Source organism: Bos grunniens, chromosome 4 (genome assembly GCF_055505025.1).
Source record: "Bos grunniens cultivar Pamir isolate PY7600 chromosome 4, Bosgru_T2T1.0, whole genome shotgun sequence".
Taxonomy (NCBI): domain Eukaryota; kingdom Metazoa; phylum Chordata; class Mammalia; order Artiodactyla; family Bovidae; genus Bos; species Bos grunniens.
Window position 1 is genome coordinate 116,352,160 of NC_141168.1, and position 25,132 is coordinate 116,377,291.

Consider the following 25,132-nt stretch of genomic DNA (forward strand, 5'->3'; position numbering starts at 1 on the left):
TTATATATGCAGATGACACCACCCTTATGGCAGAAAGTGAAGAGGAACTCAAAAGCCTCTTGATGAAAGTGAAAGAGGAGAGTGAAAAAGTTGGCTTAAAGCTCAACATTCAGAAAACTAAGATCATGGCATCTGGTCCCATGACTTCATGGGAAATAGATGGGGAAACAGTGGAAATAGTGTCAGACTTTTTTGAGGCTCCAAAATCACTGCAGATGGTGACTGTAGCCTTGAAATTAAAAGACACTTACTCCTGGGAAGGAAAGTTATGACCAACCTAGATAGCATATTCAAAAGCAGAGACATTACTTTGACAACAAAGGTCCATCTAGTCAAGGCTATGGTTTTTCCTGTGGTCATGTATGGATGTGAGAGTTGGACTGTGAAGAAAGCTGAGCCCCAAAGAATTGATGCTTTTGAACTGTGGTGTTGGAGAAGACTCTTGAGAGTCTCTTGGACTGCAAGGAGATCCAACCAGTCCATTCTAAAGGAGATCAGTCTTGGGTGTTCTTTGGAAGGAATGATGCTAAAGCTGAAACTCCAGTACTTTGGCCACCTCATGTGAAGAGTTGACTCTTTGGAAAAGACTCTGATGCTGGGAGGGATTGGGGGCATGAGGAGAAGGGGACGAAGAGGATGAGATGGCTGGATGGCATTACTGACTCGATGGAAGTGAGTTTGAGTGAACTCCAGGAGATGGTGATGGACAGGGAGGCCTGGTGTGCTGTGATTCATGGGGTGGCAGAGAGTCAGACACGACTGAGAGACTGAACTGAACTGAACTGAATATTTTGTTGAGAATTTTTTGCGTCTATATTCATCTGGGTTATTGGACTGCAATTTCCTTTTTTTTCTTTTAAGTATCTTTCTATAATTTTGTAATCAGGATAATATTGGCTTGAGTATGAATTTGTAGGCCTTACTTCCTCTTAATTTTTGAAGTAGCTTGAGAAGGATAGATATTTTCATAAGATTTTTTTTTGTAAACATGTGGTAGAATTCACCTATGAAGCTATTTGGTTCTGTGCTTTTATTTGTTGGGACTTTTTAGATTATTGATTCAATTTCACTACTAGTGTATTTTATCCTGTTCATATTATCTATTTCTTCCTGATTCATTCTTGAAATATTGTACCTTTCTAGGAATTTATCCATTTCTTCTAGATTGTTTAATTTGTTGGTATGCAATTATTCATAGTATCGTCTTAGTATCCTTTATATTTCTGTTTTCTCAGTTACAATTGCTCTTCTTTCATTTTTGATTTCACTTATTTAAGGCTTTTTCTCTGTGTTTTTTTTTTTTTTTTAAGCATGTGGCTAAAGCTTTACCAGTTATGTATCTCTTTCCAAGCAACCAGCTCTTCATTTCATTGAATTTTTTCTACTGTAATTTCAGCTTCTATTTCATTTATTTCCACTCTTATCTTTGTTATTTATTTCCTTCTACTAATTTTGAGCTTTATTTGTTCTTATATTTCTAATTCCTTTAGGTATAAGTTTAGACTATTTATCTGAAAAATTTTGTTTATTTGTTTTCTGAAGTATGCTTGTATTCCTGTACTCTTTCCTCCTAAAATTGGTTTTGCTGGCTCACACAGATTTTAGAATGTTGTGCTTCTGTTTTCATTTGCCTTCAGTTATTTATTGATATCATTTTTTATTTCTTCAGTGACTCATTGGTTGTTTAATATTATGTTGTTTATCTTCCCCATATTTGTAATTCCCCTCCCCCCAGTTTTCTTTTTTTTTTTCACACATGAACAAAACTCTCATTTATTTTCAAATACTTGGGCAGAGCTGATTTCAGAGTTTAGAAATGCACCAGAATCATGAAATAATGATCCCTTCTTAAAGGGCTTAAAAACTCAAGAAACATTACCATCTTTCAAAAGAGTTGTAGAAAATGATGAAAACCAAGTAACAGAGAAACGGCAATCAGAGAAAATAACATGAGAAAGCATGCAAGTGCATGATACACAGTCAGAGGGGGAAAAAATGTATCCTTCTGGAACCATGGCTATTATCAACACAGAGGCAAGGCACTGTCCTACAAGGTTAATTTGGTTACAGAGAAATAATAGCAAGTATTAGAGGATAAATGTAAGCCAAATCCTTATGTGGAAGGGAGGAAAAGAAGACAAAATGTGGGGAAATTCTGTGGCCAGAGCTAGTTATAATTAGTTGGTCTGCAAAGAGATCCAAGAAAAATGCCCTAATTTTTGAAGAGTTAGATATTGCACATTCAAAAAACAAACAAACAAACAAAAGAACAGTTAGAAAATTATTTTAAATTTAATTGTTTAATGCCTCTTTGACTAGTGTTTGGAGGATCATTATCTATAACTGATGTATTTTTCACCCTCTCATCTTTTTGTTTGCAAACCACTTAAGTCTTATTTCCTCTGTTGAAAAATTTTCTCCTTGACACATTATCAAAATGCACCCTATGCTGTAATCACATAGGACAATATTGGAAAGACTGAATATCTAAATGATTTGGGAAAGATATTTTTCCTTTCTGTTTTGAGATTACTTCTAACAGTCTCTAAAGACATCATTAAAGCTGCCTGAAGCATTTCTTCTTCATTCATAGAATCACCTAGATCACTGATAAGTGCTCCTGAACTTGTGCTCAGTTTTTCACATAGATGTGTAAGCTGTCCTGGTGGATCTTGCTGCTGCTGCTACTTTTCAAAGTAGGCTTCTCATCTCTTCCATAGCTCTTCTAAAGTAAGATGTGAAACTGATGTCTGTGAAATACCTTGCCATGTATTACTGGAAATACCTTGCATACTTTGCTGAATAGCCCTGCAGAGATCTGTTTTTTTCAACTTCCACATCAATTTCCTGGAGACTTAGTGCCAGAGCCTTTTGCAAATCTGCTCATCTTTGTCTAACATTCAGTTCAGTTCAGTTCAGTCACTTAGTCATGTCTGACTCTTTGAGACCCCATGAATTGCAGCAAGCCAGGCCACCTTGTCCATCACCAACTCCCGGAGTTCAACAAACTCATGTCCCAATGAGTTGGTGATGCCATCCAGCCATCTCATCCTCTGTAGTCCCCTTCTCCTTCTGCCCCCAATCCCTCCCAGCATCAGAGTCTTTTCCAAAGAGTCAACTCTTCACATGAGGTGGCCAAAGTACTGGAGTTTCAGCTTTAGCATCATTCCTTCCAAAGAACACCCAGGTCTGATCTCCTTTAGAAAGGACTGGTTGGATCTCCTTGCAGTCCAAGAGACTCTCAAGAGTCTTCTCCAACACCACAGTTCAAAAGCATCAATTCTTTGGGGCTCAGCTTTCTTCACAGTCCAACTCTCACATCCATACATGACCACAGGAAAAACCGTAGCCTTGACTAGATGGACCTTTGTTGTCAAAGTAATGTCTCTGTTTTTGAATATGCTATCTAGGTTGGTCATAACTTTCCTTCCCAGGAGTAAGCGTCTTTTAATTTCATGGCTGCAGTCACCATCTGCAGTGATTTTGGAGCCCAGAAAAATAAAGTCTGACACTGTTTCCATTATTTCCCCATCTATTTCCCATGAAGTGATGAGACCAGATGCCATGATCTTCGTTTTCTGAATTTAAGCTTTAAGCCAACTTTTTCACTCTCCTCTTTCACTTTCATCAAGAGGCTTTTTAGTTCCTCTTCACTTTCTGCCATAAGGGTGGTGTCATCTGCACATCTGAGATTATTGATATTTCTCCCAACAATCTCGATTCCAGCTTGTGCTTCTTCCAGCCCAGCATTTCTCATGATGTACTCTGCATATAAGTTAAATAAGCAGGGTGACAATATATAGCCTTGACGTACTCCTTTTCCTATTTGGAATCAGTCTGTTGCTCCATGTTCAGTTCTAACTGTTGCTTCCTGACCTGCATATACGTTTCTCAAGAGGCAGGTCAGGTGGTCTGGTATTCCCATCTCTTGAAGAATTGTCCACGGTTTATTGTGATCCACACAGTCAAAGGCTTTGGCATAGTCAATAAAGCAGAAATAGATGTTTTTCTGAAACTCTTGCTTTTTCCATGATCCATCGGATGTTGGCAATTTGATCTCTGGTTCCTCTGCCTTTTCTAAAACCAGCTTGAACATCTGGAAGTTCATGGTTCATGTATTGCTGAAGCCTGGCTTGGAGAATTTTGAGCATTACTTTACCAGCATGTGAGATGAGTGCAATTGTGCAATAGTTTGAACATTCTTTGGCATTGCCTTTCTTTGGGATTGGAATGAAAACTGACCTTTTCCAGTCCTGTGGCCACTGCTGAGTTTTCCAAATTTGCTGGCATATTGAGTGCAGCACTTTCACAGCATCATCTTACAGGATTTGAAATAGCTCAACTGAAATTCCATCACCTCCAGTAGCTTTGTTCATAGTGATGCTTTCTAAGGCCCTCTTGGCTTCACCTTCCAGGATGTCTGGCTCTAGATGAGTGATCACATCATCCTGATTATCTTGGTCATGAAGATTTTTTTGTACAGTTCTTCTCTGTATTCTTGCCACCTTTTCTTAATATCTTCTGCTTCTGTTAGGTCCGTACCATTTCTGTCCTTTATTCAGCCCATATTTGCATGAAATGTTCCTTTGGTAGCTCTAATTTTCTTGGAGAGATCTCTAGTCTTTCCCATTCTGTTGTTTTCCTCTATTTCTTTGCATTGATCACTGAGGAAGGCTTTCTTATCTCTTCTTGCTATTCTTTGGAACTCTGCATTCAGATGTTTATATCTTTCCTTTTCTCCTTTGCTTTTTGCTTCTCTTCTTTTCACAGCTATTTGTAAGGCCTCCCCAGACAGCCATTTTGCTTTTTTTGCATTTCTTTTCCATGGGGATGGTCTTGATCCCTGTTTCCTGTACAATGTCACGAACCTCCGTCCATAGTTTATCAGGCACTCTATCTATCAGATCTAATCCCTTAAATCTATTTCTCATTACTGACCCATAATTTATTCTAAGACATGTTCTAGATCTGTTTTCTGTATTCTCTGTTCTTTGAGTCGTGCTAATTCTTCTCCAATAAGTTTTGGTCGATACATTTGTTGGACTCTGATCATCTGTAGGAGTTGGTCACTATCTGGCAGATCATCCTTAACAACAAATATAGAATCACCTTCCTGTTATAACTGAGCAAGAAAAATGCAAGAAAAATGATCTTAATTCTGGACCTGTCAAGAGAGACTTCAAGTTGAACCACTGTTTCCTAATTTTCTAACTATAAACCAGTGTTCTTTATAATTGTATATAAGTGATTTTTCATTTTGGGGATTGATCCAGAGCCTCTGACACTCTGGATTGCTAAAGAGGATTAGTTCTAAGCCCTGAACTTTCAAGGCATTGCTTATAACTTGAATAGAGAAAAAAGCCCTGTGGTCCGTATTTCCAGAAGGCTGCTGCAAAAATGTGTTATAATCTTCACTAGCACTTCTGCTTCTGCCATTTCTCATTGCCTCTTACTCATCTAGCTGGTGTGCAACCGAAGATAATTCCCCAGGCCTGAAGTATTCTTCTTGCGATAGGTTATTCAGGCAAAGTTGAGCACAAAGTGAGCCTTTTTTTGTGTGTGTGAAAGATGGACTGCATCTTTATTAGTCTCCAGTTTTTTTCTTGTAATTGATGTCTAATTTCATGTGATTGTGGTCAGAAAAGATGTTTGATATAACTTCAATCTTAAATTTATAAGATGCGTTTTTTGGCCTAGCATTTGATCCATCCTGCAGAATGCTTCATGTGTACTGAATGTGTATTCTGCTGCTCTTAGATGAAATGTCCTATATATATGGATTAAATCAGTCTGCTTTTATGTGTCATTTAAAGCCAGTGTTCCTTGTTGATTTTGTTTCCATGATCTAACCATTGATGTAAGTAGGATGTTAAATTCCCCTGCTATTATTGTATTACTCTCAATTACTTCCTTTATATTTGTTAATACTTGCTCTATGTATTAGGAGCTCCTATGTTTGGTGCATAATTATTTACAATGTTATAACCTCTTGTTTGGGTGTTACTTTTATCATTATGCAATATCCTTTTTTTTGTATTTTTTTACAGCCTTTGTTGTAAAGTCTATTTTGTTGGAACTGAGTATCCCTACCCCAAATTTCCTTTCCATCTCTTCCCTTTCAATCTACATGGGTATTTAGTTTTGAACAGAGTCATTTGTAGAATGCATATATAGTTTTTATTTTTTTAATCCATTCAGTCTTGTTATGTCTTTTGATCAAAGCATTTAATTCATGGGCTTCCCAGGTAGTTCAACTGGCAAAGAAATCTGCCTGCAATGCAGGAGATCCGGTTCAATTCCTGAATTGGGAAGTTCCCCTGGAGAAGGGATAGGCTACCCACTCCAGCATTCTTGGGCTTCCTTGGTGGCTCAGATGGTAAAGAATATGCTTGCAATGTAGGGGACCTGGATTGGGAAGATCCTCTGGAGGAGGGGAGGGCAACCCACTCCAGCAGTCTTGACTGGAGAATCCCCACGGACAGAGGAACCTGGTGGGCTATTCACCTTTGCTTGAATAACCTGTTGCAAGAATATTTGTGTAGCCCAAAGAGGTGGACATGACTGAGTGACTAAACACACATACCTTTAAAGCTATTACTGCTGTGTATGGACTTATTTTCACTTTATTTTTTTTTTCTGAATTTTGTTATTCTCTGTTACTTTCTTCTCTTCTTCTCTTCCTTGGTGATACGATGACTTTCTTGGTGTTGTATTTATATTTCTTTTTCTTTATTTGTTACATTTATTGTGGATTTTCATTTTGTAGCTCACATGAGGTTTTTGTTTAACAATCTATGTATAAGTCTATTTTAATTTGATGACTGTTTAAGATGGAGTGGATTCCAAAATCACTACATTTTTATGCCAACCTCATGTTTTTTCCTTAATTAAGTTCAGTGAGATTTTTGTGACTATGACTTTGCTTATCTCCTTTTCATTTAGTTCTTTGTTTGAGTTTTTATATTGTTCTGTCTTGTTTGTTTGGAAGATGTTTGCCTTTTTATTTTGTCTCTCTGTATTTCTTTCTATGTATTAGGTATATTTGTTAGATTATCATGAGGCTTGATTATGTCATGACTATTGTGGCTGCACTGGAGAGCAAAGCTGGCTCCTGTACAATTGGCTGTGAGGCTCAACCATAAGTTTTATGGGCTTGCTGCTGTGTGGATCTGGCCTCCCAGAAGGTGAGCTGCTTCTGGGGGGATTGGTGGCATGAGCAAGCAATACCCTCCACCCAGCTGGTGGAGGGTCAGAGGTGCTTTGGAAATGCCAGCCATTGGGTGGGTGAATTGAGTGGGGCTAGTCCTCAAGGGAATGACAGTGTGGTGTGCACAGTGTTAGTTAAGTTGATGGAAAGTGACATAAAAGTTGCCAATCAGACTGAGCTAACTAGGTAGAAGGAGAATTTAAAAAAATGTACCTGTGAGCACTTCTATCCCTGGAGGAATTTCTATCAGATTCTGCCCCTATGGAACCCACCCTAAAATTAATCAGTGAGTCTCCTCCTATGATCCAGGTGTTTTTCAAGCTCTTGCCTTTGTGCTGGGATTTGAAGCGAGTTCTTTGTGGGAGCCTTTTAAGAGAGGAGTCTTGGTTTCCCACAGCCGCTTTTCCAGATGTAAATTCTGATTGTTTTCAAAGTCAAATATTACCGACGCCTGTCTCCTCTTCTGGGGAGCCTGATTGGGACTTGGGCCCTTTCTTTTTCAAGGGTCCTCCACATTTAGAATATTCCCCCAATTGTGAGTCTCTGCTTTGGAGGTATGGCTTCTATTGCACCACATCTCTGCCCCTCCTCCCCATCCCCATGCGGCCTTTTATTTATATTCTTAGTTGTAGAAAATCTGTTCTGCTGGTCTTCAGCTCCTTCTCAGAGGTGGCTGTTCTTCTATATGTTCTAGTTTTGGTGTTCACTGGGAAGGGGTGAGCTCAGAGTCTTCCCACTTTGCATGGGCTGATTACTCTAAAAATTGCTCTACAACTCTAAAGTTCTTAAATTCTGAGTTTAATAATGCAAAAGATGGGATAATCTTATAGCTTAACTGGGGCAACTCTCTGCTTTTTTCCTGGTAGGCCTGAAAGTCTGGTACTGACACTTGTCCAGGATAAGAATGAGATGTGCTAGCTGGTGAATTATAATGTGCTGCTTAGAGTTTGAAATTTCCCTGGAGGCACTCAAGGTTAGTGTCTCTACATTTTTCAGAAATGTATTGATTGGGGGTTTATATCTGTGTACACCAGGTTATTCAGCCTGAATTTGCTGCAGGACCAGTGGGATATATAGATCTCACTGGGAACTTTTGCCTGGGGCTTCCTGAAGGCAAGTTTCTTCATGCACATTTTTTTTTCCTATTCTGAAGTTGAAGCTTGATTTTGGTGACCAACCACTCCAGGTATCTGTACTCAAGATTTTCCTAGAATGTGATCTTTTAAATGCTAATACTAGGAAAGTGCCAGGAATAGTAGGTTGATTAATGCAAGGTAAATTCTGTGCATCTGAGAAAGGACCCAGGAGTGAGGAGGATGTTTATAATTCTCTTAGGTACCCAATGCCTGACTGGGTAATTTTTGTCTGTATTCTTTATCTTTACTTAAACTTTACATGAGCTCACCCTATGAAGCCTTGTGAGTCCTTGCAATGATCCTACTCTATGAAATAGATGAAGCATTATAAGATTTTAAAAGCAGTGCTCTGATTGGGTAGGCACTGATAAGTAAGAATTTTGGTTTTTAGACTGTGAAGGCTAATTAAACTATGAAGAAAGATTATTTGCCATTTTCCAAGAACCCTGTTAGTGATAAAATTTGGGACAACACTGTAGGTCTGTGACCTAAGAATTAAATGTGAGGGGCATGAACATGACTTGATGTGACAGCTTCCCCAGATACTCAGATCTGAAATTTGATCATGGGACATACATTTATCCAAAGAAAATTTTCCATTAGTTAAAATAGGAAAGCTATTCAAGAAAAGAATATTTTTACCCTAGGCCTCATTTCAGCTGCACACTTTACTTACAGTGTTATGACTATAATAATAGGCTACTGGTTTTATCATCACATAGGATTTTAATATTACTTTATCAAAGTTCATTTTAATCTTTTTATTTTACAACAGCCCTATGAGATAAATGAAGACATTTCCTCTGTTTTGCAATGAGGAAATAGACTTACAGGGACATGGATGGGACTATATTTCAAGATTCAGTTGCTTACTGGTCTTCTCATAAATCCACTGAGTCTTATGTGTAAGAGATATTGTTGTGTATCTTACTATGTGCTTTCAAGTCTTTGTCTCAGTGGATCTTGATACAAACTCTATAACTTGGAATGAAAAGGAAGGAAGTAAATTAATATTCTTAGCTTCTCCACTATGTGTCAGGTCAATTTTTTTTTTTTTGTAAATTGATATTTTTAGCTCCTTTGCTATGTATCAGGTTTATTTTTTAATTTTTCTTGTATTTTCTTTTCTGAAAATAATTAATGGGCTTCCCCGGTGGCTCTCTGATAAAGAATTTGCCTGCCAATGCAGGAGACATGGGTTTGATCTCTGGGTCAGGAAGATCCCCCGGAGAAGGAAATAGCAACCCATGCCAGTATTCTTGCCTGGGAAATCTCATGGATGGAGGAGCCTGGTAGGATACTGTCCATGGGGTTGCAGAGTCAGACATGACTGAGTGACTGAGTATCTTACTTTAACATCAGAAATTTGATGTGAATATGGAAATATCATCCAAATCTTATGCATCTAGTTGAAGACTTGTTAGGAAGTAGTTTTCTCTCATGGCATTTCTATTTTTGGGACAATGGGGCTTTATTTGTTCAAAATTCACCTTCTTCAATTGTCTCCCTTTAATCCATAAATTAACTTCAACTCAGCAAATTTACTATGTATAAATTCTAAATTCCAGTACATAAAATAATTTTCAAAACTTGAAAACACTCTCTTCTGTTCTTTAACTCTTCTCTTCTACAAGCTATATATTCAAGTTCCTTTGACAGTGCCACATAGGACTCAGTTACAAGGCTATTTCCCATTGCAAAAAAGCTCTCCTCTGGATCCAGTTCAGTGAGTCAATGTCCCTCCTGCTATAGGTCACACAATCCTGTGTGTGGTCTTCTTGACATGTTCTGGGATATAATGAGACAATCTGCTATCTGAACCTTCTTTGTCTGCAGTTTGGGAAATTATCTGAACTGGACTGTCAAATACCTGATTAGTCACTGTTTACAATCTTGTGATGTTGGTTGAAGTCAGGGACACCAATGTCAATTCAAAGTTTTATATAGATGGATATTATATATATATATATTGGAGAAGGCAATGGCACCCTACTCCAGTACTCTTGCCTGGAAAATCCCATGGATGGAGGAGCCTGGTAGGCTGCAGTCCATGGGGTCACTAAGAGTTGGGCACGACCAAGTGACTTCACTTTCTCTTTTCGCTTTACTGCATTGGAGACGGAAATGGCAACCCACTCCAGTGTTCTTGTCTGGAGGATCCCAGGGACAGGGAAACCTCGTGGGCTGCCTTCTATGGGGTCACACAGAGTCGGACATGACTGAAGTGACTTAGCAGCAGTAGCAGCATATATATGTGTGTGTGTGTATATAATATACATATGTGTGTGTATTATATTATATGTGCGTATAATATATATAATTATAATATATAAATATTATAAATAATATAAATATACACATATTTATATATAAATTATAAGTATAATTATATTTATAATGTATATATATGTATGTTTCCTTATGTGTGCTTCCCTTGTGGCTAAGCTGGTAAAGAATTTGCCTGCAATGTGGGAGACCTGGGTTTGATCCCTGGGTTGGGAAGATCCCCTGGAGGAGGGCAGGACAACCCATTCCAGTATTCTGTCCTGGAGAATTCCATGGGCTGTATAGTCCATGGGGTTGCAAAGAGTCGGACACGACTGAGCGACTTTCACTTTCTTTTCACTTTTCTTATATGTTAGTTGTTCAGTCGTGTCCGATTATTTGCAACTCCATGGACTTGCAACCACCAGTCTCCTCTGTCCATGGAATTCTCCTGGCAAGAATGCTGAAGTGGGTTGCCATTTCCTTCTTCAGGGGATCTTCCCAACCCCACTAAGCCACATGTATAAACAGATATAGATATAATGATGGATGGATATAGATACAGAGATGATAGCTAGATGGCTAGATACTGTTGAACAAATCTGGGACATTATTTCACATCCAATTTCCATCTTGACTTTCCTTTTAGTTCTCTATCTGTGAAAGACCAAACTTCCAGGAGAAAATGATGCTAAGCTTTATCTTCTGTTATAAAATGTGGAATAGTGGTAGTTCAATAGACCTTTTACTGACAAATTAAGAAAAGAATTTAAGAATTATAAAATCAATCAGAATTATAAAAGTGAAATGTCTTCATGAAATGTATGTGTTATACAACATTTAACACTGAATTCTGCTTTAGCATAAAAGCACAGCTGAACTTAAAGGTCACAGCAAAAACCAGCTGGATTTATAGTACACATATTGTGAATAAACTGTTCATAGTATTTCACAATTATCTTTATGTACTCAAGGAGATGAAAAATTTTCAGTCATTATACTAAGAAAAGTTGTAGCTTACTACATTTATATCTGTACATCATTAATTGTACATAATTATGTCTATCTACTTATCTATTTATATATTTACCTATCTTTTAACTGATGGTCATTGTGAATTATTTTTTCCATTTTTATTGTTGGAAAGATTAGAGGCAAACCTGATATTCAGAATCATCAAACGTGTAAGTGAAGATGTTCAATTTTATTTAGACATGTTCAATTTTATTCATGGCTTTATGCAATATCCACATCCTCGTTTTCCTATTTTCATTTGACTAATGTTTCAATAAAGCTGAGTGACTGTATTTCGACAGCCATGTTGGAATAGAGGATTTCGATACTCCATCCAGTTCTTTCTGTTCTGGGAGCTGTGCTCTTCCATCTTCTGCATTCTTAACTTCTAATTGATGGAGTCCACCACCATCAGAGAGCCAGCCTTTGTCAACTGGTTCTGTTGATTCCCAAATACTCAGAATGTCAGTGTACCTGAAATCCCACACCTGCTGGGCTTCTTTCTCTTCTCCGCTCGTTTCTTCAATGCCTTCTGAGGATATGTCCTCAATAACTAGCTTGCCCGTGTGTCCTTAACTCAAGCTGTGCTTCTGGAGACATAAAACAAAGGTATTGTTTCCAGTATTATATACAAATTATATGATATATAGCCTTTATGTCAAATATAACAGTTTCAGTTTTTTTTTTAATTTATGTATCTCAATTGAAGGATAATAGCTTTACAAAATCCACTGGTTTCTGCCATACAGCAACGTGAATCAGCCATAGATACACATATGTACCCTCCCTCCAGCTTCCTACCCTAGTCCATCCCTCTAAATTGTCACAGGGCACTGGTCTGAGCAAATTATCACTGGCTATCTATTTTACATATGGTAACGTACGTGTATCCATGCTGCTCTCTCCCTTCGTCCCACCCTCTCCTTCCCCACTGTGTTCACAAGTCTGTTTTCCATGTCTTCATCTCTATTGCTACTCTGCAAATAGGTTCATCAGTATCATCGTTCTAGATTCCATGTTTATGCATTAATATACAATATTTGTTTTTCTTATTCTGACCTACTTTATTTTGTATAATAGGCTCCAGGTTTATCCACCTCATTAGAATGGACTCAAGTGCATTCCTTTTTATGGCTGAATAATATTCCATTGCGTGCATCTACTTCAATTTCTTTATCTCCAAAACATACAAGCAGCTCATGCAACTCAGTACCAGAAAAACAAACAACCCAATCAAAAGTTGGGCAGAAGACCTAAGCAGACATTTCTCCAAAGAAGACATACAGGTGGCTAATAAACATATGAAAAAATTCTCAACATTGCTCATTATTAGAAAAATGCAAACTGAAACTATGAGGTATCACCTTACACCAGTCAGAATGGCCATCAATTAAAATGTCTACAAACAATAAATGCTGGAAAGAGTGTGGAGAAAAGGGAACCCTCTTGTACTATTGGTGGGAATGCAAATTAATACTGCCACTATGGAGAGCAGTATGGAAATTCCTTCAAAAACTAATAATAAACTACCATATGACCCAGCAATCCCAGTACTGGGAATATACCCTGAGGAAACCATAATTGAAGAAGAAGCATGTGCCCCAATGCTCATTATAGCACTGTTTACAATAGCTAGGGCATGGAAACATCCTAATGTCCCTCAGCAGATGATTATTTTATTTTTAGTAGTTGGTAATACCTGCATTCATTGGTAAGAATGGGAAGGAAAGTGATATCCTGGGAAGGACATAAAAAGAATTGAGAGGGTCACTTCTCTGACTGTAACTTCTTAGATTGTTGACATTTGGAGCTCTATTAATGTTTCATATTTTGTGCACACACACACACACACACAGCTGTGTATTTCACTTTCAATAAAGATGGGGAAACAGGTCTAATCTGAAATAGAAACAAATATACTTAATGCTTTTAAAAATTAATACCATTGCAAAAGTGGGTGGAGACACAAGAACAAACTCAAGTAATATTTGCAGAGTACTTTGACTCTATACCCTCAAGCTAAAGCAAACGAGCAGAAAAATGGTAATAACTGCTGGTTATTTTTTCTTGCAGATATATAGGTTAGCTATTCTGAAGTGCCTTTTTGTACACTCTAGGACTGAACAAATAAATAAACATACTGTGGCTAATGGGAACTAGGTTTCTCACTGTCAGATATGAAAATTATAAATATAAAGTGAATCCTGCAACATTATGTTGAAATCAAAGGCACAGATATGAAATTATAGTTTTATATAGATGGAATACTAGATAATATATATTTACATGTTTATATATACACAGAGGGCTTCCCTGGTGGCTCAGATGTTAAAGCGTCTGCCTGCAATGTGGGAGACTGCATATAATTATATTTAGATATAATTACATACATCAATAGTTGTATGTGTATAACTACTCAGTCTCACTGTAGATATATAGGTGAAGAGATATATACATATTGAGTATAACTACCTATATCTGTATGTTATGTATCTAATTATATTCTCTCTCTATCAAGATATGTGATCTATCTATCTATCAGCTCTGTTCTTTGAGAAAGGCTAGGGGAATGATACCATAGTAATAATTAGGAAATCTATTGCACATATTCACTAGAAAGAACTGAAAGAACCAGGGTTCCTTGGAGAAAAGGCTGGGGCCATGGCTGAGCCAGAGAAATGACAAATGAACCTGCAACATCTCTGTGCCAAAACGTAAGGAGTTGCTTAAGGACAAGACACACACACGCACACACACACACACACACATGTACATACACACACACAGATACCAGAGCTGGATTTAAGAGACTCCCATCAGATTATCCTGAGACAATCTGCATGCCAAAATAAATTATACTGATTGATTATTACCTGTGAAATAAAATAAGAATCCACAAATTTATATTTGCATAAGTAAATGGTAGGGAGCTTTTTCTTACAGTAAAATGCCAACTAATATTTATAGAAAGGATAGAATTAGGAAACTATAACATGGTAACCATTGCAGTAATAATTGTTTTATGCAAGGCACATGAGTAGATGCTAAAATTAGAGAGAGAGTGTTTGATGAATAATGGCACTTTTACATGTTATCAGAGTATCTATGTTATTTAGTCATTAAACCGTGTCCAACACTTTTGTAATCCCATGGACTGTAGCCTGCCAGGCTCTTGTCCATGGGATTATCCAGGCAAGAATACTGGAGTGGATTGCCTTCCTTCTTCCAGAGTATCTACACATAGATACTTATTGATTATAAAAGGAAAATAGAGTTTTATATTGGAGAAATATGGCAGACATGAATTTAATCAAGTGGTTGATAAAAATCTGTATTGAAACAAATTGATATTCTGTGACTTCTGATATGAGGCAATGAAAAGATCATCATACAATTTCTAGGGTATTTCTGACAAACATGAATAAAATCTATTCAACGGTGAGGAAAAAGAAGACAAATTAAAATTGATGGGCATTTTAGAAATTAGTTTTCCTGTACTTATCAAAATCTTCAAGTCACTAAAGAAAGTAAAATTTAACACAATTCCAGATTAAAGAAAATAAGACCATAATAACTCAATGTAACTCAAAATCTGAAAGTTTATTTCTCTAAAGAAAATTTTTGAAATACTTTTTAAAATTTCTATATCAATGTTAGTTTTCTTTTTTAAATTTTGCTGTGATTATGTGAGAATATCCTTGTTGATTGAAGAACAGTATCTCTGTCACTTATTTTCAAAGTATATGCAGATGCATAATGTTTATATCTATCTTGCCATGGAAGGACACAAAGCTGAATCAACTATAGGAAAATGTTAGCATTTGAAGAATCTTTGTGAAGAGCATACTGAAATTCTTTATTCTAGCTTTCTAATTTCTATATATGAAATTATGTACAATGAAAAAATTGCATAATCTATTACTATACATAGTTGGTTTTCCAAAATTTTCCAGTTTATTGTACCTTAACACCATCATTATTTATTATTATTAATCAACAGAAGTTTTCTCTATGATTTTTGAATAATTTCCAGATTACTTAGAAATTCTTCTCCAACCTCATGATAAGTAATTACTGAGTTTCATACAGAAGAGCGTAGTGAGCTACTGTCCATGGTGTTGCAAGGAGTTGGACACGACTGAGCACACACAGCACATATTTATCATTCTCCATCAAAATCAAGACATCTTGGCTGTAAGATACACAATTACTGTGTGCACTCCTATGAAATAAAACTATGACATGCTATTCATTGTAATGCACATCACTCTTTTAGTGATACTAAAATGTTGACATATATATATATATATATATATATGTTAGAATTGACAAAGTGCATTATTTCCTTAATTATTTAGGAACATTCAACTTTGCAATTAACCTAAAATGTATTTCAGCATATGTTATTACAGATTAATCTGTCTTCTTTATTATCCAATTATATATATTTTCTAATATCTTCTGCTTTTTCATTTACTGAATCTGCCTTTTCATAGAGAAATGTAAACTATTAATCTTAATTGACTCAAATATTAATCTTACCTTTGCCAATTTGTATCATGATTTATGTTTTAATATCTATTTTTCAGTTCAGTTCAGTTCAGTCACTCAGTCGTGTCCGACTCTTTGCGACCCCGTGGACTGCAGCACACCAGGCCTCCCTGTCCATCACCAACTCCTGGAGGTTACTCAAACTCGTTTCCATTAAGTTGGTGATGCCATCCAGCCATCTCATCCTCTGTCATCCCCGTCTCCTCTCACCTTTAATCTTTCCCGGCATCAGGGTCTTTTCAAATGAGTCAGTTATTTGCGTCAGGTGGCCAAAGTATTGGAGTTTCGGCTTCAGAATCAGTCCTTCCAATGAATATGCAGGAGTGATCTCCTTTAGAATGGACTGGTTGGATCTCCTTGCAGTCCAAGGGACTCTCGAGTCTTCTCCAACACCACAGTTCAAAAGCATCAATTCTTCAGCATTCAGCTCTCTTTATAGTCCAACTCTCACATCCATACATGACTACTGAAAAAACCATAGCTTTGACTAGATGGACCTTTGTTAGCAAAGTAATGTCTCTGCTTTTGAATATGCTGTCTTGTTTGGTCATAACTTCTCTTCCGAGGAACAAGTGTTTTTAATTTCATGGCTATAGTCACCATCTGCAGTGATTTTGGAGCCCCCCAAAATAAAGTCTGTCACGGTTTCCACTGTTTCCTCATCTCTTTGCCATGAAGTGATGGGACTAGATGCCATGATCTTAGTTTTCTGAATGTTGAGCTTTAAGCCAACTTTTTCACCCTCCTCTTTCACTTTCATCTGGAGGTCTTTAGTTGTTCTTCACTTTCTGCCATAAGGGTGGTGTCATTTGCATATCTGACGTTATGGATATTTCTCCCGGCAACCTTGATCCCAGCTTGTGCTTAATCCAGCCCAGGGTTTCTCATGATGTACTCTGCATATAAGTTAAGTGAGTAGGGTGAGAATATGCAGCCTTGACATACTCCTTTTCCTATTTGGAACCAGTCTGTTGTTCCATGTCCAGTTCTAACTGTTGCTTCCTGACCTGCATACAGATTTCCCAAGAGGCAGGTCAGGTGGTGTGATATTTCCATCTCTTTCAGAATTTTCCACAGTTTGTGGTGATTCACACAGTCAAAGGATTTGGCATAGTCAATAAAGCAGAAATAGATATTTTTCTGGAACTCTCTTGCTTTTTCAATGATCCAACGTATGTTGACAATTAGATCTCTGGTTATTCTGCCTTTTCTAAAACCAGTTTGAACATCTGGAAGTTCACATTTCAAATACTGTTGAAGCCTGGCTTACAGAATTTTGAGCATTACTTTACTAGTGTGTGAAATGAGTGCATTTGTGCAGTAGTTTGAGCATTCTTTGACATTGCCTTTATTTGGGCAATATCTATTTTTGACCTTTTTGCTGTATTTATTATTGTCCTTATTTCTATATAATTTTTGGACTTTAGAAAGGTTATGTTGTATACTGTCTTTAATTGTAATTGTTCTCTCTCTTTTTTAAAAATAAAACTAACATAATGCATGTTTGATATGGACTTCTGATTACCATCTACTCCTCTCTCTAAGAGTGATCAGAGGCACACTTGGATCTCCAATCATCTTTCCATTTATCTACTAAGTTAGTGTAATTGGATGGGATATTGAACCCTTCTGGAAAATTTTTGCTTTACTACTTCCTTTATTCATCCTTCCAAGCAATTTCCTGAAAACGATGGCCAATTCTTCTAAACTATTGATCCAAGAAGAGAAATCTTCTTTATCAGTATTACAAATTTACCTCATTATCATAGTAAGCCAAGGAAGGAAGGGGACCAGTTAAGTCCTGGGGATGCAACTTAGTCTCCAAGTCTCCTTGTTTTTGAAGCCAGATTCCTTACTCATGGGTTTCTACACATATATAAAATATTAAGAAATAAAACTATCATTAATAACAGCAATAGAAAATGACACCAACATGAAAATAATGCTAATAATAAAGACTGAGTCATCATCACCACCTCTCATATGAAATAGATTCATGTGGCTCACACACTGGTTTCAATGTTCTTAATGAGTTAGTAGACAAGGTCTGCTACTGATGAAGCAAAGGCAAGCGTTGGGTATGGGGAGCTTAATGAAGTTTTGTAAAGGCTGTAGGAAGACAAAATGAATGTGATCAGGAGTGGGTGAGTGAACTACAGAATTATATGAAGTTTGCAGCATTCAACTAAGAATACAGTAGACATTCAACTAACATTCAGTTAAGGATGTATCAAACCACATCTTTAAGGTAAAGTTGTTTCAGTTCCCTTCAGTCCATGTTCAGTTGCATAAAAGGCAACCTTTTTTTTTTTCCTTATGTATCAGAAATCCTTTCTACAATGTGTGACTACATCCTTGAATACTTCAAAATGGAAGGAAATTAACTTGGTTCTTACAAAAACCATTTCAGGGTTAAATAGTTCTTATTTTCAAACCTCATATTTTGAGGGAAATTATTCATTTAATATTATTTCAATTAAATAATTTTTAAATGAATATTTGAAATACAGTTGATTTACCATGCTATGTTATTTGCTGGTGTACAGCAAAATTATTCATATATATAAGAATATAGGGTTTCCCTGGTGGCTAAGATGGTGGAGAATCTGCCCACAATGTTGGAAACCCCGGGTCCAGTCCCTGGGTCAGGAAGATCCCCTGGAAAAGGAAATGGTAACCCATTCCGGCATTCTTACCTAGAGAATCCCATGGACAGTGTAGATTGGCAGGTTACAATCTGTGAGGTGGCAAAGAGATGGAAATGACTGACTAACAAACACTTCACTTTTCTATATAAGAATATATATATGTATATGTGTATATATATATATATATATATATATATATATATACTTTTCCATTCTGATTTATCACAGGATATTGAATATAGTTCTCTATGCTATACAGTAGGAGCTTGTTGTTTATCCATCCAAATATAATAGTTTGTATATGCTAACTTCAAACTCCTCCTCCAACCTGTCCTTACCGCCCTCGTTGGCAGCCACAAGTCTGTTGTGTTTGAGTTTGTTTCTATTTCATAGATATCATCTATCACTTATGTGTGGAATCTAAAATATGACAAAAATGACTTATCTACAAAACTATTCACGTAAAAAATTGTATCTATTGCTTCTGGATCTACTCCCTTGGACCTTTTAGTTATTTCTTGATTAGCTTTATGTCGGCCTCTTTCAATAAGCAGATGTTGTTTACTTGTGACCCCATCTCATCACTTCTGTGGGGTGGGCAGAATCAGCTCTAGTTTAGGACACACACTTTGTCCTTGAAGGGACCATAGGCTCTGTTTGTGGCTCTTCTTCCTTCACAAAGTATTCAAGTATAGGGTTTATTGTGAGAAGTATCTAAATGTATTTATCATTGTTTCTCATCTTTCCCAGTCAGTTTCTTTAATATTTATTACATCCTTTCTTGACACAAAATGCTCAAACTAAGCTTAAAAGATAATTTTAAAATAGAGGAAAATTTATTTTTTTAATAAACCTTAGTAGCAAGCAAAAAAAAGAGTAGGACTAATGGTTCTAGGCAGGCTTACTGCCTGTAGCTATTTCTTCAATTCTCAGATGTGTATTTTTAAAATTAATGGAATCATAAAGTGAACTGATGTCTTGAGAGGCAAAGGAAAAAATAGTTGCTATTGGCTAACATCCGCAAGAACTTTCTTCTGTTTTGTTTGCTTGCCATAGTGAACCCAGGCTTGGTAAGAGACAGTAACATACAGAGGAAGCACAGGGCATAAACAACACGCAGTGTAAACCAGTGCAAGGCCTGTGTAGAAACTGTTTACAGTAAACCTGCTACAAGCCCGACAGAACAGAAACAGTTTAAATTCACAGTACATTTTAGTTAACGTCGTTATACAGAGTCATTTAATAAAGAATTATAGCTCCAAGGTATAGTGTTAGTCTATACTATTTAGTTATAATTTACTTGCAAGTAATATAGAGCCTCCAGTGTATTTGCAAGATCAAGAGGATATATGGCACTAAGAGATACACATCCAGAGAGCCATAAAAGAAAGCTATTTGTACCTGAAGTTGAGAGATTTAGAACATAAGCTACATTTACAGACATTTTTACCTTTCGTATTGGGCTGAACGTACCATAATTAACTGTGCAGACCTGAAAGAAACAGAACATTGAAGTAGTCCCTGCAAAGAAAATCTGGAGAAAAGTGGCACGGAACCTAAATAATAAAAGATTCTACTCTTTGTCTCCATACAGTAGTTTACCTATTCCCATCAATTCACTGCCTAAAGAAGAGACTTGGGAATATTATTAATCTCTTTTTTTCTTCACTGAGTAAAATAGAAACTCAATGCCTTCAACCCAGCTTTCCTGATCCATCATGACTGGATGCTGACTTAAACTTTCAAGCCATCATTCCAGCCTTTTTGCCTGCTATTTGCCTCCACTAAGTTGACTCCATAGCCCAACTTAACCACTCAGCACCCAGCTCGTCCTTCCTCCTGGACTAATCGCAAATGTCCAGAAAAAATGACACCCAATATGCAAAAGAAAATCTCCATATTTTGCAATATTTTTGTTATTAGTACTAACTTTATTTGGATTGAATGAAAATTCAAATACATTAAACATATCAGAAGCTTTAGCATATTCTTTGATAGGCTCTCTGTTTTATGTGGTTTTACAGCTACATTTAAGCATGTAAGGAATTTTCTCTCTCCCTACATGCATGCACAAACACACACACCTGCATATTTAAATTGAAATATCTCAATGTTCTTTATTAGACAGAACTTTAAATTCCATATGCAGAATGAAATACTAGGAAGCCATTAAAGATGACAGTGCGGCAATATTTTGAAATATGTTTTTCTGGGATAAATTCACTTAAATTATAAAATTATTCATCTCTGGTTATAGTTTTCAAGACACTTTATTTTAGAGGAATCCTATCTTTTCATTGTAATGCTGCTGCTGCTAAGTCACTTCAGTCGTGTCCGACTCTGTGCGACCCCATAGACGGCAGCCCACCAGGCTCCCCTGTCCCTGGGATTCTCCAGGCAAGAACACTGGAGTGGGTTGCCATTTCCTTCTCCAATGCATGAAAGTGAAAAGTGAAAGGAAAGTTGCTCAGTCGTGTCTGACTCTTAGCGACCCCATGGACTGCAGCCTACCAGGCTCCTCCGTCCATGGGATTTTCCAGGCAAGAGTACTGGAGTGGGGTGCTATTGCCTTCTCCACTCATTGTAATAAAAAATGACAATTCATAATTAATATTAAAAGTATGTGATTATTGTTTACAATATAGATTATACACACACAGAAATGAGTTAAATATAAACAACTATGGCCAGGGTTTATTAATTTCTCTTGTCTTCTGTTCTGGTTTTGTTGTTTTATTGATTTAGAACTCTTTCCCCCAATCTTATGGATATAGTTTTTTCTTAGAAGGAAGACACCCAATGTGATTTAAGGTTTCTGTACCATCTCCAGGATTCCAGGTGGGATCATGAATCAAGCCTAAACAATTCTGGCTCCATGGATTGCTGGGACTCCAGTAGCTTTCAGTCTTGCATGGAGAAATAAACTTACTTATTGGGTCAGTTAGAGATACACAGAGACCCAAAATGGAGAAAGGTAAGGACATGTTGTCTCAGTTCAGTTCAGTTCAATTCAGTAGCTCAGTCATGTCTGACTCTTTGCGACCCCATGAATCGCAGCACACCAGGCCTCCCTGTCCCTCACCAACTCCCGGAGTTCACTCAGACTCATGTACATTGAGTCAGTGATGCCATCCAACCATCTCATCCTCTGTTGTCCTCTTCTCCTCCTGCCCCCAATCCCTCCCAGCATCAGAGTCTTTTCCAAAGAGTCAACTCTTTGCATGAGGTGGTCAAAGTACTGGAGTTTCAGCTTTAGCATCATTCCTTCCAAAGAAATCCCAGGGCTGATCTCCTTCAGAATGGACTGGTTGGATCTCCTTGCAGTCAAAGGGACTCTCAAGAGTCTTCTCCAACAGCAGAGTTCAAAAGCATCAATTCTTTGGCGCTCAGCCTTCTTCACAGTCCAACTCTCACATCCATACATGACCACAGGAAAAACCAGAGCCTTGACTAGACAAAACTTTGTTGTCAAAATAATGTCTCTGCTTTTGAATATGCTGTCTAAGTTGGTCATAACTTTCCTTCCAAGGAGTAAGCGTCTTTTAATTTCATGGCTGAGGTCACCATCTGCAGTGATTTTGGAGCCCAGAAAAATAAAGTCTGACACTGTTTCCCCATCCATTTCCCATGAAGTGATGGGACCGGATGCCATGATCTTCGTTTTCTGAATGTTGAGCTTTAGGCCAACTTTTTCACTCTCCACTTTCGCTTTCATCAGGAGGCTCTTTAGTTCCTCTTCACTTTCTGCCATAAGGGTGGTGTCATCTGCATATCTGAAATTATTGATATTTCTCCCAGAAATCTTGATTCCAGCTTCTGCTTCTTTCAGTCCAGCTTTTCTCATGATGTACTCTGCATATAAGTTAAATAAGCAGGGTGACAATATACAGCCTTGACGTCGTGCTTAAAACCAGTCCACATCCCAGTGAAGTAAGTTAACATGGGGTCTTTCAAGTTGATAGGAGTTGAATTTGTATCATTTGCAACTGGAAGTCATTGCCCATCTCTTATATTCAACTCTTTTAGTATCACATTGTTTTTGGTCCCATAGGAGAATTACAACTTTGATCCATATGCCATCATTGTGTAAAAAATAAATGAATTTATGTATGCTTTTAATTCTATCATGTTACTTTATATTTTTCCCTTAAAACTAGCTTATATGTAGTTTTTTCCCTCTTGCCCATTTTTTTTAAAATTTTCTCTGGCGTTCATTTTTCATCTTCTTTTTATAAAAACACTGATTTGAAAGGTTCATTCATCTCTCAAGCTGCTGAAATATTTGAAGTAACTTTTTTTAGAAAGGATACGTGGGTATTATACTTTCATAGTCCTTGCTTGTCTAAATTCCTTTGTTCTCACACGTAAATGATAGCCTCTCTGAGGATAGAGCACTTGTTTCACAATATAAAGCCCTTTGAAGCTGTGGGTGTTAGGATTTGTGGAAATCTGAAGCAAACACTTTTCTTTTACAGAAACTTTAGTTTCAGGGCTCTTGTAATTATTTCATAACTACTTAATAGTCCTACATCTATTAATGGATTTGGCTTTATAATAAGACATACCTTAAAAGAAAATTTGAAACTTTGACGTCCAATAGTGAATTCCATTGTTTTAGATAGAAATAATAGTAATACAGCATTAGCTCTTCCAGAGACAAATAAGGAATCATACCTTCACATTTTTCTTTTACAATCTGCCATAAATTATATTGATTAAAAAAACTGATAAATTCTCTACCTGATTCTAGTCATAATGAAGTATCTACTACCAGACTAGCCATTCTGCCTTCAGAAACCATGCACCTGGAGAGGATATGAAGCAAGTCTTTTCAGAGGTTAGATAATAATGTGATCTCTGAGAATAGGAAACAGGCAACATATCAAAGTGGCTTTTTGGCTGGAAGTACATTTCAGAATGAAGGGCAGGAAGGATGTGCCTAACAGAATGAACAGTCCTGTAGAGGTGAGGGGATGGAGAAAAGAGCTCTGGGCTGCTGAGTTGTTGGCTTTTGTACAGGCCTCTGAGTCTTCCCTGGGGGTCAGACAGTAAAGAATCTGCCTATGATGTGGGAGATCTGTGTTCAGTGTCTAGGTTGAAAAGATTTCCTGGTGAAGGAAATGGCAGCCTACTTCAGTATTCTTGCCTGGAAAATCCCATGGACAGAGGAGCCTGACAGGCTACCATCCATGGGGTCACAAAGAGTTGGACACAACTGAATGATTAACACTTGGAAACAGGGTTGCACAGAATTGCATAGACTTACCACAAAACCTTGGCTTACAATAATACATTAAGAAGGAGAAGGTATAGCAAAAGTCCAATAGCTTTTAAAATAGAATAACATAAATGTCAACTCATCCAAAGAAACCAAGAAAATTATATATATATATATATATATATATATATATATATATAGGAGAAGGCAATGGCACCCCATTCCAGTACTCTCGCCTGGAAAATCCCGTGGATGGAGGAGCCTGGTAGGCTCCAGTCCATGGGGTCGCTAGAGTCGGACACGACTGAGCAACTTCACTTTCACTTTTCACTTTCATGCATTGGAGAAGGAAATGGCAACCCACTCCAGTGTTCTTGCCTGGAGAATCCCAGGGATTGGGAAGCCTGGTGGGCTGCCGTCTATGGGGTGGCACAGAGTCGGACACGACTGAAGTGACTTAGCAGCAGTATATATATAATTGAAAACCAGGAAAACAATACATTTAATTAAATTCAATTCAGTCACTCAGTCGTGTCCGACTCTTTGTGACCCCATGAATCACAGCACGCCAGGCCTCCCTGTCCGTCACCAACTCCCAGAGTTCACTCAGACTCACGTACATCGAGTCAGTGATGCCATCCAGTCATCTCATCCTCTGTCCCATATAAACACATATGATTACATTATATGTATAAAAACTAACCACTCAAAATACACCGGTTATGGTTTCTTTCACCTTTACACATAGGACATATTTATAACATGATTTGGGTCCTAGTTTGCTAGTGTCAGTACATCTGTTGTTTGCCAGTCTGTTGACTGAATCATATCATCCACATTGTTTGCATGCCTGATAATTTTTTTCTGTAATCCAGAATTTGCAATAACTTCAAAATAACTTCTAGTGATGGAAAATAAATAATATGAAATAGAATTCTTATCTTATAAATTAGATAAGATAATTGTTGTTCAGTTGCATGGACTGCAGCACTTCAAGCTTCCCTGTCCTTCATATCTCCCAGAGTTTGCTCAGATTCATGTTCACTGAGTCGGTTATGCTATCTAACCAATTCATTCTCTTTCACTCCCTTCT

General features: G+C 37.3%; 1 pseudogene; it reads right to left on the reverse strand.

Moving 5' to 3' along the window:
• Nucleotides 1–4,945: 4,945 nt before the first annotated feature.
• LOC147374728 (ataxin-3 pseudogene) overlaps nucleotides 4,946–25,132 on the reverse strand; it is a 189,537-nt pseudogene continuing 169,350 nt past the window's right edge.